The sequence below is a fragment of the Cetorhinus maximus genome, chromosome X (genome assembly GCF_964194155.1).
Source record: "Cetorhinus maximus chromosome X, sCetMax3.hap1.1, whole genome shotgun sequence".
NCBI lineage: Eukaryota > Metazoa > Chordata > Chondrichthyes > Lamniformes > Cetorhinidae > Cetorhinus > Cetorhinus maximus.
The window spans coordinates 12,529,360-12,544,543 of NC_135917.1; positions in this window are offsets into that span (position 1 = coordinate 12,529,360).

A 15,184-nucleotide genomic window follows, 5' to 3' on the forward strand; every position below is an offset into this window, starting at 1 on the left:
CACACACACACTGTACCCCATCCTACTCCCCACCCTCTCACACACACTGCACCCAATCCAACTCAAACCCCCTTTCACACAAAAACACTGTACCACATCCAACTCCCCACCCTCTCACACACACACACTGTACCCCACCCAACTCCCCACCGTCTCTCACACACACTGTACCCCATGTAACTCCCCACCCTCACACACACTGTACCCAACCCAACTCCCCACCATCTCACACACACAATGTCCCCCATCCTACTCCCTACCCTCTCACATACACACTGTACCCCATCCAACTCCCCACCCTCTCACACACACACTGTACCCCTTCCAACTCCCCACCCACTCACACACACTCTGTACCCCATCCAACTCCCCACCCTCTCACACACACTGTATCCCATCCAACTCCCCACCCTCTCACACACACACTGTACCCCATTCAACTCCCCACTCCCTCACACACACTGTATCCCATCCAACTCCCCATCCTCTCACACACACACTGTATTCCATCCAACTCCCCACCCTCTCACACACACACAGTACTCCATCCAACGACCCAACCTCTCACACACACTGTATCACATCCAACTCCCCACCCTCACACACACACTGTACCCCATTCAACTCCCCACCCTCTTACACACCCTGTACCCTATCCAACTCGCCACCCTCACACCCACACACACAGTACCCCATCCAACTCCCCACCCTCTCACACACACACTGTACCCCATCCAATTCCCCACTCACTCACACACCGTACCCCTCCCAAATTCCCACCCTCTCACACATACACTGTAACCCATCCAACTCCTCACTCTTTCACAAACGCACAGTACCCCATCCAACGCCCCACCCTCTCTCTCACACACTGTACCACATCCAACTCCCCACGCTCTCACACACACACTGTACCCCATCCAACTACCCACCCACTCAGACATACACTGTACCCCATTTAACTCCCCACCCTCTGACACACACTCTGAACCCCATCCAAATTCCCACCTTTCACACATACAATATACACCATCCAACTCCCCATCATCTGACACATACTGTACCCAAACAACTCCCCACCCTCTCACACATACACTGTACCCCAACCAACTCCCCACCCTGTCACACACACTGTACCCCATCCAACTCCACACCCACTCACACACACACTGTACCCCATTCAACTCCCCACTCTCACACACAAACAGTATCCCATCCAATTCCCCATCCTCCCACACACACACTGTATTCCATCCAACTCCCCACCCTCTCACACACACACTGTACTCCATCCAACAACCCAACCTCTCACACACACTGTATCCCATCCAACTCCCAACGCTCTCCCACACACTGTACCCCATCCAACTTCCCACCCTCACACACACACTGTACCCCATTCAACTCCCCAACCTCTCACACACCCTGTACCCTATCCAACTCTCCACCCTCACACCCACACACACAGTACCCCATCCAACTCCCACCCTCTCACACACACACTGTACACCATCCAACTCCCCAGCCTCACACACACACTGTACCCCATCCAACTCTCCACCCTCTCACACACACTGTACCCCATCCAACTCTCCACCCTCATACACACACACTGTACCCCATCCAATTCCCCACTCTCTCACACACCGTACCCCTTCCAGCTCCCCACCCTCTCACACATACACTGTAACCCATCCAACTCAACACCCTCTCACAAAGGCACTGTACCCCATCCAACTCCCCACCCTCTCACACACACACTGTTCCCCATCCAACTACCCACCCTCTCAGACATACACTGTACCCCATCCAACTTCCCAACCTCACACACATACACTATACACCATCCAACTCCCCATCATCTGACACCTACTGTACCCCAAACTACTCCCCACCCTCTCGCACATACACTGTACCCCATCCAACTCCCCACCCTGTCACACACACTGTACCCCATCCAACTCCCCACCCTCTCACACACACACGGTACCCCATCCAATTCCCCTCCCTCTCACACACACACTGTACCCCATCCAACTCCCCACCCTCTCACACACACTGCATCCCATCCAACTCCCTACCCTCTCACACACACACTGTACCCCATTCAACTCCCCACCCTCTCACACAAACTGTATCCCATCCAACTCCCCACCCTCTCACACACACACTGTATTCCATCCATCTCCCCACCCTCTCACTCACACACTGTACTCCATCCAACAACCCAACATCTCACACACACTGTATCCCATCCAACTCCCAACCCTGTCCCACACACTGTACCCCATCCAACTCCCCACCCTCTCACACACATACTGTACCCCATCCAACTCCCCAACTTCTCACACACAAACACTGTAACCCATCCACCTCCCCACCCTCTCACACACACACTGTACACAACCAAACTCCCCACTCTCTCAAACACAAACACTGTACCCCATCCAAATCCCCACCCTCTCACACACATACAGTGTACCCCATACAACTCCCCACCTTCTCTCACACTCACACTGTAGCCCATCCAACTCCCACCCTCTCACACACACACTGTACCACATCTAACACGCCACCCTCTCACACACACACTGTACCCCATCCTACTCCCACCCTCTCACACACACACACACACACACTGTCCCCCATCCAACACACTACCCTCTGACACACACAAAGAACCCCATCCTACTCCCCACCCTCGCACTCACACTGTACCCCATCCAACACCCCACACTCTTACACACACACACTGTACCCCATCCAACTCCCCACCCTCTCACACACACTCACTGTACCTCATCCAACTCCCCACCCTCACACACACACACACTGTACCCCATTCAACTCCCCACCCTCACACACACACACTGAACCCCATCCAACTCCACACCCTCACACACACACACTGCACCCCACACAACACCCCACCCTCTCACACAAACACACTGTACGCCATTCAATTCCCCACCCTCTCACACATACACTTTACCCCACCTAACTCCACAACCTCTCACCCACAGACACTGTACCCCATCCAACTCCCCACCCTCATACACAAACACTGTAACCGATGAAACTACAAACCCTCTCTCACACAAGCTGTACCCCATCCAACTCCACACCCTCTCACACACACACTGTACCCCATCCAACTCCCCACCCTCTCACACATACTGTACCCCATCCATCTCACCACCCTCTCACACGATCTATACCCCATCCAACTACCCACCCTCTCACACACACACACTGTTCCCCATCCAACTCCCCACCCTCTCACACACACACGTTACCCCATCCAACTCCCAACCCTCTCACACACACACTTTACCCCATCCAACTCCCCACCCTGTCTCACACACAATTTATCCGATCCAACACCCCACCCTCTCACGCACTCACTGTACCCCATCCAACTCCCCACCCTCTCACACACACTGTACCCCATCCAACTCCCCACCCTCTCACACACACTGTATCCCATCCAACTCCCCAGACTCTCACAGACACTGTACCCCATCCAACTCCCCACCCTCTCACTCACACACTGTACCCCATCCAATTCACCACTCTCTCACACACGCTGTACCCCATCCAACTCACCACCCTCTCACTCAGACACTGTATCCATTCCAACTACCCACCCTCTCACACACACTGTACCCCATCCAACTCCCCACCCTCTCACTCAGACACTGTATCCCATCCAACTACCCACCCAGTCACACACACTGTACCCCATCCAACTCCCTACTCTCTCACACACACACTGTACCACATCCAACTCCCCACCCACTCACACACACACTGTAACCCATTCAACTCCCCACCCTCTCACACACACACTGTACCGCATCCAACTCCCAACCCTCACACACACACACACTGTGCCCCTTCCAACTCTCCAACCTCTCACACTCACACTGTACCCCATCCAACTCCCCAAACTCTCACACACAGACTGTACCCCATCCAACTCCCCACCCTCTCTCATACACACACTGTACCCCATCCAACTCCCCACCCTCTCTCATACACACACTGTACCCCATTCAACTCCCCACCCTCTCTCATACACACACTGTACCCCATCCAACTCCCCACTCTCTCACACACACACTGTACCCTATCCAACTCCCCACCCTCTCACACACACACTGTGCCCCATCCAAATCCCCACCCTTTCACACACACACTGTACCCCGTCCAACTCCCCACCCTCACACACACACTCTACTCCATCCAACTCCCCACCCTCACACACACACTCTACCACATCCAACTCCCCACCTTCTCAAACACACTGTACCCCATCCAACTCCCCACCCTGTCACACACTCACTGTACCCCATCCAACTCCCCACCCTCTCACACACACACACACGCTACCGCATTCAACTTCCCACCCTGTCACACACACTGTTCCCCATCCAACTCCCCACTCTCTCACACACACTCTGCACCACATCCAACTCCCCACCCTCTCACACACACACACACTGTACCCCATTCAACTCCCCACCCTCTCACACACACTGAACTCCATCCAACTCCCCAGCCTCACACACGCTCAATGTACCCCATCCAACACCCCACCCTCTCACACATACACACTGTACCCCATCCAACTCCCCACACTCTCACACACACACAGTACCACATCCAATTCCCCACCCTCTCACTCAGACACTGTATCCCATCCAACTCCCCACCCTCACACACACACTGTACCCCGTCCAACGCCCACCGTCACACACACACACTGTACACCATCCAACTCCCCACCCTCTCACTCAAACACTGTATCCCAACCAACTCCCCACCCTCTCACACACACTGTAACCCATCCAACTCCCCACCCTCACACACACACTGTACCCCATCCATCTCCCCACCCTCACACACACACACTGTACCCTATCCAACTCCCCACCCTCTCACACACAAACACTGTACCCCATTCAGCTCCCCACCCTCTCACACACACTGTACCCCATCCAACTCCCCAACATCTCACACACACTGTACCCCATCCAACTCCCCACCCTCTCACACACACTGTACCCTATCCAACTCCCCACCCTCTCACACACACACACTGTACCCCATACAACTCCCCACCTTCTCACACACACTGTATCCCAACCAACTCCCCACCCTCTCACACACACTGTAACCCATCCAACTCCCCACCCTCACACACACACTGTACCCCCTCCATCTCCCCACCCTCAGACACACACACTGTACTCTCTCCAACTCCCCACCCTCTCACACACACTCTGTAACCCATTCAACTCCCCACCCTCTCACACACACACTGTACCCCATCCAACTCCCCACCCTCTCACACACACACTGTACCACATCCCACTCCCCACCCTGTCACACACACTGTACCCAATCCAACTCCCCACCCTCTCAAACGCACTCTGTACACCATCCAACACCCCACCCTCTCATACTCACACTGTACACCATACAACTCCCCACCCTCTCACACACACTGTACCCTATCCAACTCCCCACCCTCTCACACACACTGTACCCCATCCATCTCCCCACTCTCACAAACACACACACTGTACCCCATACAACTCCCCACCCTCTCACACACACTTTACCCTATCGAACTCCCCAACCTCTCACACACACTGTACCCCATCCAACTCCCCACCCTCACACACACACACTGTACCCCATCCAACTCCCCACCCTCTCACACACCCTGTGGCCCATATAACTCCCCACCCTCTCACACACACTGTACCCCATCCAACTCCCTACCTTCTCACACACACACTGTACCCCATCCAACTCCCCACCCTCTCTCACACTCTGTACCCCATCCAACTCCCCACCCTCTCACACACACACACTGTACCCCATCCAACTCCCCACCCTCTCACACACACACACTGTACCCCATCCAACTCCCCACCCTCTCACACACTGTACCCCATCCAACTCCCCACCCTCTCACACACACTCTCTGTACCCCATCCAACTACCCACCCTCTCACACACACACTCTATCGCATCCAACTCCCCACCCTCTCACACACACACTGTACCCCATCGAACTCCCCACCCTCTCACACTCACACTGTTCCCCATCCAACTCCCCACCCTCTCACACACACACTGTACCCCATCCAACTCCCCACCCTCACACACACACTGTACCCCATCCAACTCCCCACCCTCTCACACACACACACTATACCGCATCCAATTCCCCACCCTCACACACACTGCACCCCGTCGAACTCCCCACCCTCTCACACACACGCACTTTACCCCATCCAACTCCCCACCCTCTCAAACACACACTCTATCCCATCCAACTCCCCACCCTCTCACACACACACCGTGCCCCATCCAACTCCCCACCCTCTCACACTCACACTGTTCCCCATCCAACTCCCCACCCTCTCACACACACACTGTACCCCATCCAACTCCCCACCCTCACACACACTGTGCCCCATCCAACTCCCCACCCTCTCACACACACACTTTACCCCATCCAACTCCCCACCCTCTCACACACACTGTCCCCCATCCAACTCCCCACCCTCTCACACACAATGTACCCCATCCTACTCCCCACCCTCTCACACATACACACTGTACCCCATCCAACTCCCCACCCTTTCACACACACTGTACCCCATCCTACTCCCCACCCTCTCACACATACACACTGTACCACATCCAACTCCCCACCCTCTCACACACACACTGTACCCCATCCAGCTCCTCACCCTCTCACACACACACTGTACCCCATCCAACTCCCCACACTCTCACACACACACACTGTACCCCATCCAAATCCCCACCCTCTCACACACACACACACTGTACCCCATCCAACTCCCCATCCACAAACACACACACTGTACCCCATCCAACTCCACACCCTCTCACACACCCTGTACCCCATCCAACTCCCCACCCTCTCACACACACTGAACCCCATCCAACTCCGCTCCCTTTCATACACACTGTACCCCATCCAACTCCCCACCCTCTCACACACACTGTACCCCAACCAACTCCCCACCCTCACACACACACACTGTACCACATCCAACTCCCCACCCTCTCACACACCCTGTACCCCGTCCAACTCCCCTCCCTCTCACACACACTGTACCCCATCCAACTCCCCACCCTCTCTCACACACTGTACCCCATCCTCCTCCCCACCCTCTCACGCATACACACTGTACCCCATCCAACCCCCCACCCTCACACACACACACTGTACCCCATCCAACTCCCCACCCTCTCACACACATTGTATCCCATCCAACTCCCCACCCTCACACACACACACTGTACTGCATCCAACTCCCCACCCTCTCACACATACACTGTACCCCATCCTACTCCCCGCCCTCTCACACACACACACTGTACCCCATCCAACTCCCCACCCTCTCACACACACACACTGTACTCCATCCAACTCCCTACCATCTCACACACACACTGTACCCCATTCAACTCCCCACCCTCTCACACAAACTGTATCCCATCCAACTCCCCACCCTCTCACACACACACTGTATTCCATCCATCTCCCCACCCTCTCACTCACACACTGTACTCCATCCAACAACCCAACATCTCACACACACTGTATCCCATCCAACTCCCAACCCTGTCCCACACACTGTACCCCATCCAACTCCCCACCCTCTCACACACATACTGTACCCCACCAATCTCCCCAACCTCTCACACACAAACACTGTAACCCATCCACCTCCCCACCCTCTCACACACACACTGTACACAACCAAACTCCCCACCCTCTCAAACACAAACACTGTACCCCATCCAACTCCCCACCCTCTCACACACATACAGTGTACCCCATACAACTCCCCACCTTCTCTCACACTCACACTGTAGCCCATCCAACTCCCACCCTCTCACACACACACTGTACCACATCTAACACGCCACCCTCTCACACACACACTGTACCCCATCCTACTCCCCACCCTCTCACACACACACACACACACACTGTCCCCCATCCAACACACTACCCTCTGACACACACACAGTACCCCATCCTACTCCCCACCCTCGCACTCACACTGTACCCCATCCAACACCCCACACTCTTACACACACACACTGTACCCCATCCAACTCCCCACCCTCTCACACACACTCACTGTACCGCATCCAACTCCCCACCCTCACACACACACACACTGTACCCCATTCAACTCCCCACCCTCACACACACACACTGCACCCCACACAACACCCCACCCTCTCACACAAACACACTGTACCCCATTCAATTCCCCACCCTCTCACACATACACTTTACCCCACCTAACTCCACAACCTCTCACCCACAGACACTCTACCCCATCCAACTCCCCACCCTCATACACAAACACTGTAACCGATGAAACTACAAACCCTCTCTCACACAAGCTGTACCCCATCCAACTCCACACCCTCTCACACACACACTGTACCCCATCCAACTCCCCACCCTCTCACACATACTGTACCCCATCCATCTCACCAACCTCTCACACACTCTATACCCCATCCAACTACCCACCCTCTCACACACACACACTGTACCCCATCCAACTCCCCACCCTCTCACACACACACGTTACCCCATCCAACTCCCCACTCTCTCACACACACACTGTACCCTATCCAACTCCCCACCCTCTCACACACACACTGTGCCCCATCCAAATCCCCACCCTTTCACACACACACTGTACCCCGTCCAACTCCCCACCCTCACACACACACTCTACTCCATCCAACTCCCCACCCTCACACACACACTCTACCACATCCAACTCCCCACCTTCTCAAACACACTGTACCCCATCCAACTCCCCACCCTGTCACACACTCACTGTACCCCATCCAACTCCCCACCCTCTCACACATACACACACGCTACCGCATTCAACTTCCCACCCTGTCACACACACTGTTCCCCATTCAACTCCCCACTCTGTCACACACACTCTGCACCACATCCAACTCCCCACCCTCTCACACACACACACACTGTACCCCATTCAACTCCCCACCCTCTCACACACACTGAACTCCATCCAACTCCCCAGCCTCACACACGCTCAATGTACCCCATCCAACACCCCACCCTCTCACACATACACACTGTACCCCATCCAACTCCCCACACTCTCACACACACACAGTACCACATCCAATTCCCCACCCTCTCACTCAGACACTGTATCCCATCCAACTCCCCACCCTCACACACACACTGTACCCCGTCCAACGCCCACCGTCACACACACACACTGTACACCATCCAACTCCCCACCCTCTCACTCAAACACTGTATCCCAACCAACTCCCCACCCTCTCACACACACTGTAACCCATCCAACTCCCCACCCTCACACACACACTGTACCCCATCCATCTCCCCACCCTCACACACACACACTGTACCCTATCCAACTCCCCACCCTCTCACACACAAACACTGTACCCCATTCAGCTCCCCACCCTCTCACACACACTGTACCCCATCCAACTCCCCAACATCTCACACACACTGTACCCCATCCAACTCCCCACCCTCTCACACACACTGTACCCTATCCAACTCCCCACCCTCTCACACACACACACTGTACCCCATACAACTCCCCACCTTCTCACACACACTGTATCCCAACCAACTCCCCACCCTCTCACACACACTGTAACCCATCCAACTCCCCACCCTCACACACACACTGTACCCCCTCCATCTCCCCACCCTCAGACACACACACTGTACTCTCTCCAACTCCCCACCCTCTCACACACACTCTGTAACCCATTCAACTCCCCACCCTCTCACACACACACTGTACCCCATCCAACTCCCCACCCTCTCACACACACTGTACCACATCCCACTCCCCACCCTGTCACACACACTGTACCCAATCCAACTCCCCACCCTCTCAAACGCACTCTGTACACCATCCAACACCCCACCCTCTCATACACACACTGTACACCATACAACTCCCCACCCTCTCACACACACTGTACCCTATCCAACTCCCCACCCTCTCACACACACTGTACCCCATCCATCTCCCCACTCTCACAAACACACACACTGTACCCCATACAACTCCCCACCCTCTCACACACACTGTACCCTATCGAACTCCCCAACCTCTCACACACACTGTACCCCATCCAACTCCCCACCCTCACACACACACACTGTACCCCATCCAACTCCCCACCCTCTCACACACCCTGTGGCCCATATAACTCCCCACCCTCTCACACACACTGTACCCCATCCAACTCCCTACCTTCTCACACACACACTGTACCCCATCCAACTCCCCACCCTCTCTCACACTCTGTACCCCATCCAACTCCCCATCCTCTCACACACACACACTGTACCCCATCCAACTCCCCACCCTCTCACACACACACACTGTACCCCATCCAACTCCCCACCCTCTCACACACTGTACCCCATCCAACTCCCCACCCTCTCACACACACTCTCTGTACCCCATCCAACTACCCTCCCTCTCACACACACACTCTATCGCATCCAACTCCCCACCCTCTCACACACACACTGTACCCCATCGAACTCCCCACCCTCTCACACTCACACTGTTCCCCATCCAACTCCCCACCCTCTCACACACACACTGTACCCCATCCAACTCCCCACCCTCACACACACACTGTACCCCATCCAACTCCCCACCCTCTCACACACACACACTATACCGCATCCAATTCCCCACCCTCACACACACTGCACCCCGTCGAACTCCCCACCCTCTCACACACACGCACTTTACCCCATCCAACTCCCCACCCTCTCAAACACACACTGTATCCCATCCAACTCCCCACCCTCTCACACACACACCGTGCCCCATCCAACTCCCCACCCTCTCACACTCACACTGTTCCCCATCCAACTCCTCACTCTCTCAAACACACTGTACCCCATCCAACTCCCCACCCTCACACACACTGTGCCCCATCCAACTCCCCACCCTCTCACACACACACTTTACCCCATCCAACTCCCCACCCTCTCACACACACACTGTACCCCATCCAACACCCCATCCACAAACACACACACTGTACCCCATCCAACTTCACACCCTCTCACACACCCTGTACCCCATCCAACTCCCCACCCTCTCACACACACTGAACCCCATCCAACTCCGCTCCCTTTCATACACACTGTACCCCATCCTACTCCCCACCCTCTCACACACACTGTACCCCAACCAACTCCCCACCCTCACACACACACACTGTACCACATCCAACTCCCCACCCTCTCACACACCCTGTACCCCGTCCAACTCCCCTCCCTCTCACACACACTGTACCCCATCCAACTCCCCACCCTCTCTCACACACTGTACCCCATCCTCCTCCCCACCCTCTCACGCATACACACTGTACCCCATCCAACCCCCCACCCTCACACACACACACTGTACCCCATCCAACTCCCCACCCTCTCACACACATTGTACCCCATCCAACTCCCCACCCTCACACACACACACTGTACTCCATCCAACTCCCCACCCTCTCACACATACACTGTACCCCATCCTACTCCCCGCCCTCTCACACACACACACTGTACCCCATCCAACTCCCCACCCTCTCACACACACACACTGTACTCCATCCAACTCCCTACCATCTCACACACACACTGTACCCCATTCAACTCCCCACCCTCTCACACAAACTGTATCCCATCCAACTCCCCACCCTCTCACACACACACTGTATTCCATCCATCTCCCCACCCTCTCACTCACACACTGTACTCCAACCAACAACCCAACATCTCACACACACTGTATCCCATCCAACTCCCAACCCTGTCCCACACACTGTACCCCATCCAACTCCCCACCCTCTCACACACATACTGTACCCCACCAATCTCCCCAACCTCTCACACACAAACACTGTAACCCATCCACCTCCCCACCCTCTCACACACACACTGTACACAACCAAACTCCCCACCCTCTCAAACACAAACACTGTACCCCATCCAACTCCCCACCCTCTCACACACATACAGTGTACCCCACACAACACCCCACCCTCTCACACAAACACACTGTACCCCATTCAATTCCCCACCCTCTCACACATACACTTTACCCCACCTAACTCCACAACCTCTCACCCACAGACAATGTACCCCATCCAACTCCCCACCCTCATACACAAACATTGTAACCGATGAAACTACAAACCCTCTCTCACACAAGCTGTACCCCATCCAACTCCACACCCTCTCACACACACACTGTACCCCATCCAACTCCCCACCCTCTCACACATACTGTACCCCATCCATCTCACCACCCTCTCACACACTCTATACCCCATCCAACTACCCACTCTCTCACACACACACACTGTACCCCATCCAACTCCCCACCCTCTCACACACACACGTTACCCCATCCAACTCCCAACCCTCTCACACACACACTTTACCCCATCCAACTCCCCACCCTGTCTCACACACAATTTATCCGATCCAACACCCCACCCTCTCACGCACTCACTGTACCCCATCCAACACCCCACCCTCTCACACACACTGTACCCCATCCAACTCCCCACCCTCTCACACACACTGTATCCCATCCAACTCCCCAGACTCTCACAGACACTGTACCCCATCCAACTCCCCACCCTCTCACTCACACACTGTACCCCATCCAATTCACCACTCTCTCACACAGGCTGTACCCCATCCAACTCACCACCCTCTCACTCAGACACTGTATCCATTCCAACTACCCACCCTCTCACACACACTGTACCCCATCCAACTCCCTACTCTCTCACACACACACTGTACCACATCCAACTCCCCACCCACTCACACACACACTGTAACCCATTCAACTCCCCACCCTCTCACACACACACTGTACCGCATCCAACTCCCCACCCTCACACACACACACTGTGCCCCTTCCAACTCTCCAACCTCTCACACTCACACTGTACCCCATCCAACTCCCCAAACTCTCACACACAGACTGTACCCCATCCAACTCCCCACCCTCTCTCATACACACACTGTACCCCATCCAACTCCCCACCCTCTCTCATACACACACTGTACCCCATTCAACTCCCCACCCTCTCTCATACACACACTGTACCCCATCCAACTCCCCACTCTCTCACACACACACTGTACCCTATCCAACTCCCCACCCTCTCACACACACACTGTGCCCCATCCAAATCCCCACCCTCTCACACACACACTGTACACCGTCCAACTCCCCACCCTCACACACACACTCTACTCCATCCAACTCCCCACCCTCACACACACACTCTACCACATCCAACTCCCCACCTTCTCAAACACACTGTACCCCATCCAACTCCCCACCCTGTCACACACTCACTGTACCCCATCCAACTCCGCACCCTCTCACACACACACACACGCTACCGCATTCAACTTCCCACCCTGTCACACACACTGTTCCCCATCCAACTCCCCACTCTCTCACACACACTCTGCACCGCATCCAACTCCCCACCCTCTCACACACACACACACTGTACCCCATTCAACTCCCCACCCTCTCACACACACTGAACTCCATCCAACTCCCCAGCCTCACACACGCTCTATGTACCCCATCCAACACCCCACCCTCTCACACATACACACTGTACCCCATCCAACTCCCCACACTCTCACACACACACAGTATCACATCCAATTCCCCACCCTCTCACTCAGACACTGTATCCCATCCAACTCCCCACCCTCACACACACACTGTACCCCGTCCAACGCCCACCGTCACTCACACACACTGTACACCATCCAACTCCCCACCCTCTCACTCAAACACTGTATCCCAACCAACTCCCCACCCTCTCACACACACTGTAACCCATCCAACTCCCCACCCTCACACACACACTGTACCCCATCCATCTCCCCACCCTCACACACACACACTGTTCCCTATCCAACTCCCCACCCTCTCACACACAAACACTGTACCCCATTCAGCTCCCCACCCTCTCACACACACTGTACCCCATCCAACTCCCCAACATCTCACACACACTGTACCCCATCCAACTCCCCACCCTCTCACACACACTGTACCCTATCCAACTCCCCACCCTCTCACACACACACACTGTACCCCATACAACTCCCCACCTTCTCACACACACTGTATCCCAACCAACTCCCCACCCTCTCACACACACTGTAACCCATCCAACTCCCCACCCTCACACACACACTGTACCCCCTCCATCTCCCCACCCTCAGACACACACACTGTACTCTCTCCAACTCCCCACCCTCTCACACACACTCTGTAACCCATTCAACTCCCCACCCTCTCACACACACACTGTACCCCATCCAACTCCCCACCCTCTCACACACACACTGTACCACATCCCACTCCCCACCCTGTCACACACACTGTACCCAATCCAACTCCCCACCCTCTCAAACGCACTCTGTACACCATCCAACACCCCACCCTCTCATACACACACTGTACACCATACAACTCCCCACCCTCTCACACACACTGTACCCTATCCAACTCCCCACCCTCTCACACACACTGTACCCCATCCATCTCCCCACTCTCACAAACACACACACTGCACCCCACACAACACCCCACCCTCTCACACAAACACACTGTACCCCATTCAATTCCCCACCCTCTCACACATACACTTTACCCCACCTAACTCCACAACCTCTCACCCACAGACACTGTACCCCATCCAACTCCCCACCCTCATACACAAACATTGTAACCGATGAAACTACAAACCCTCTCTCACACAAGCTGTACCCCATCCAACTCCACACCCTCTCACACACACACTGTACCCCATCCAACTCCCCACCCTCTCACACATACTGTACCCCATCCATCTCACCGCCCTCTCACACACTCTATACCCCATCCAACTACCCACCCTCTCACACACACACACTGTACCCCATCCAACTCCCCACCCTCTCACACACACACGTTACCCCATCCAACTCCCAACCCTCTCACACACACACTTTACCCCATCCAAC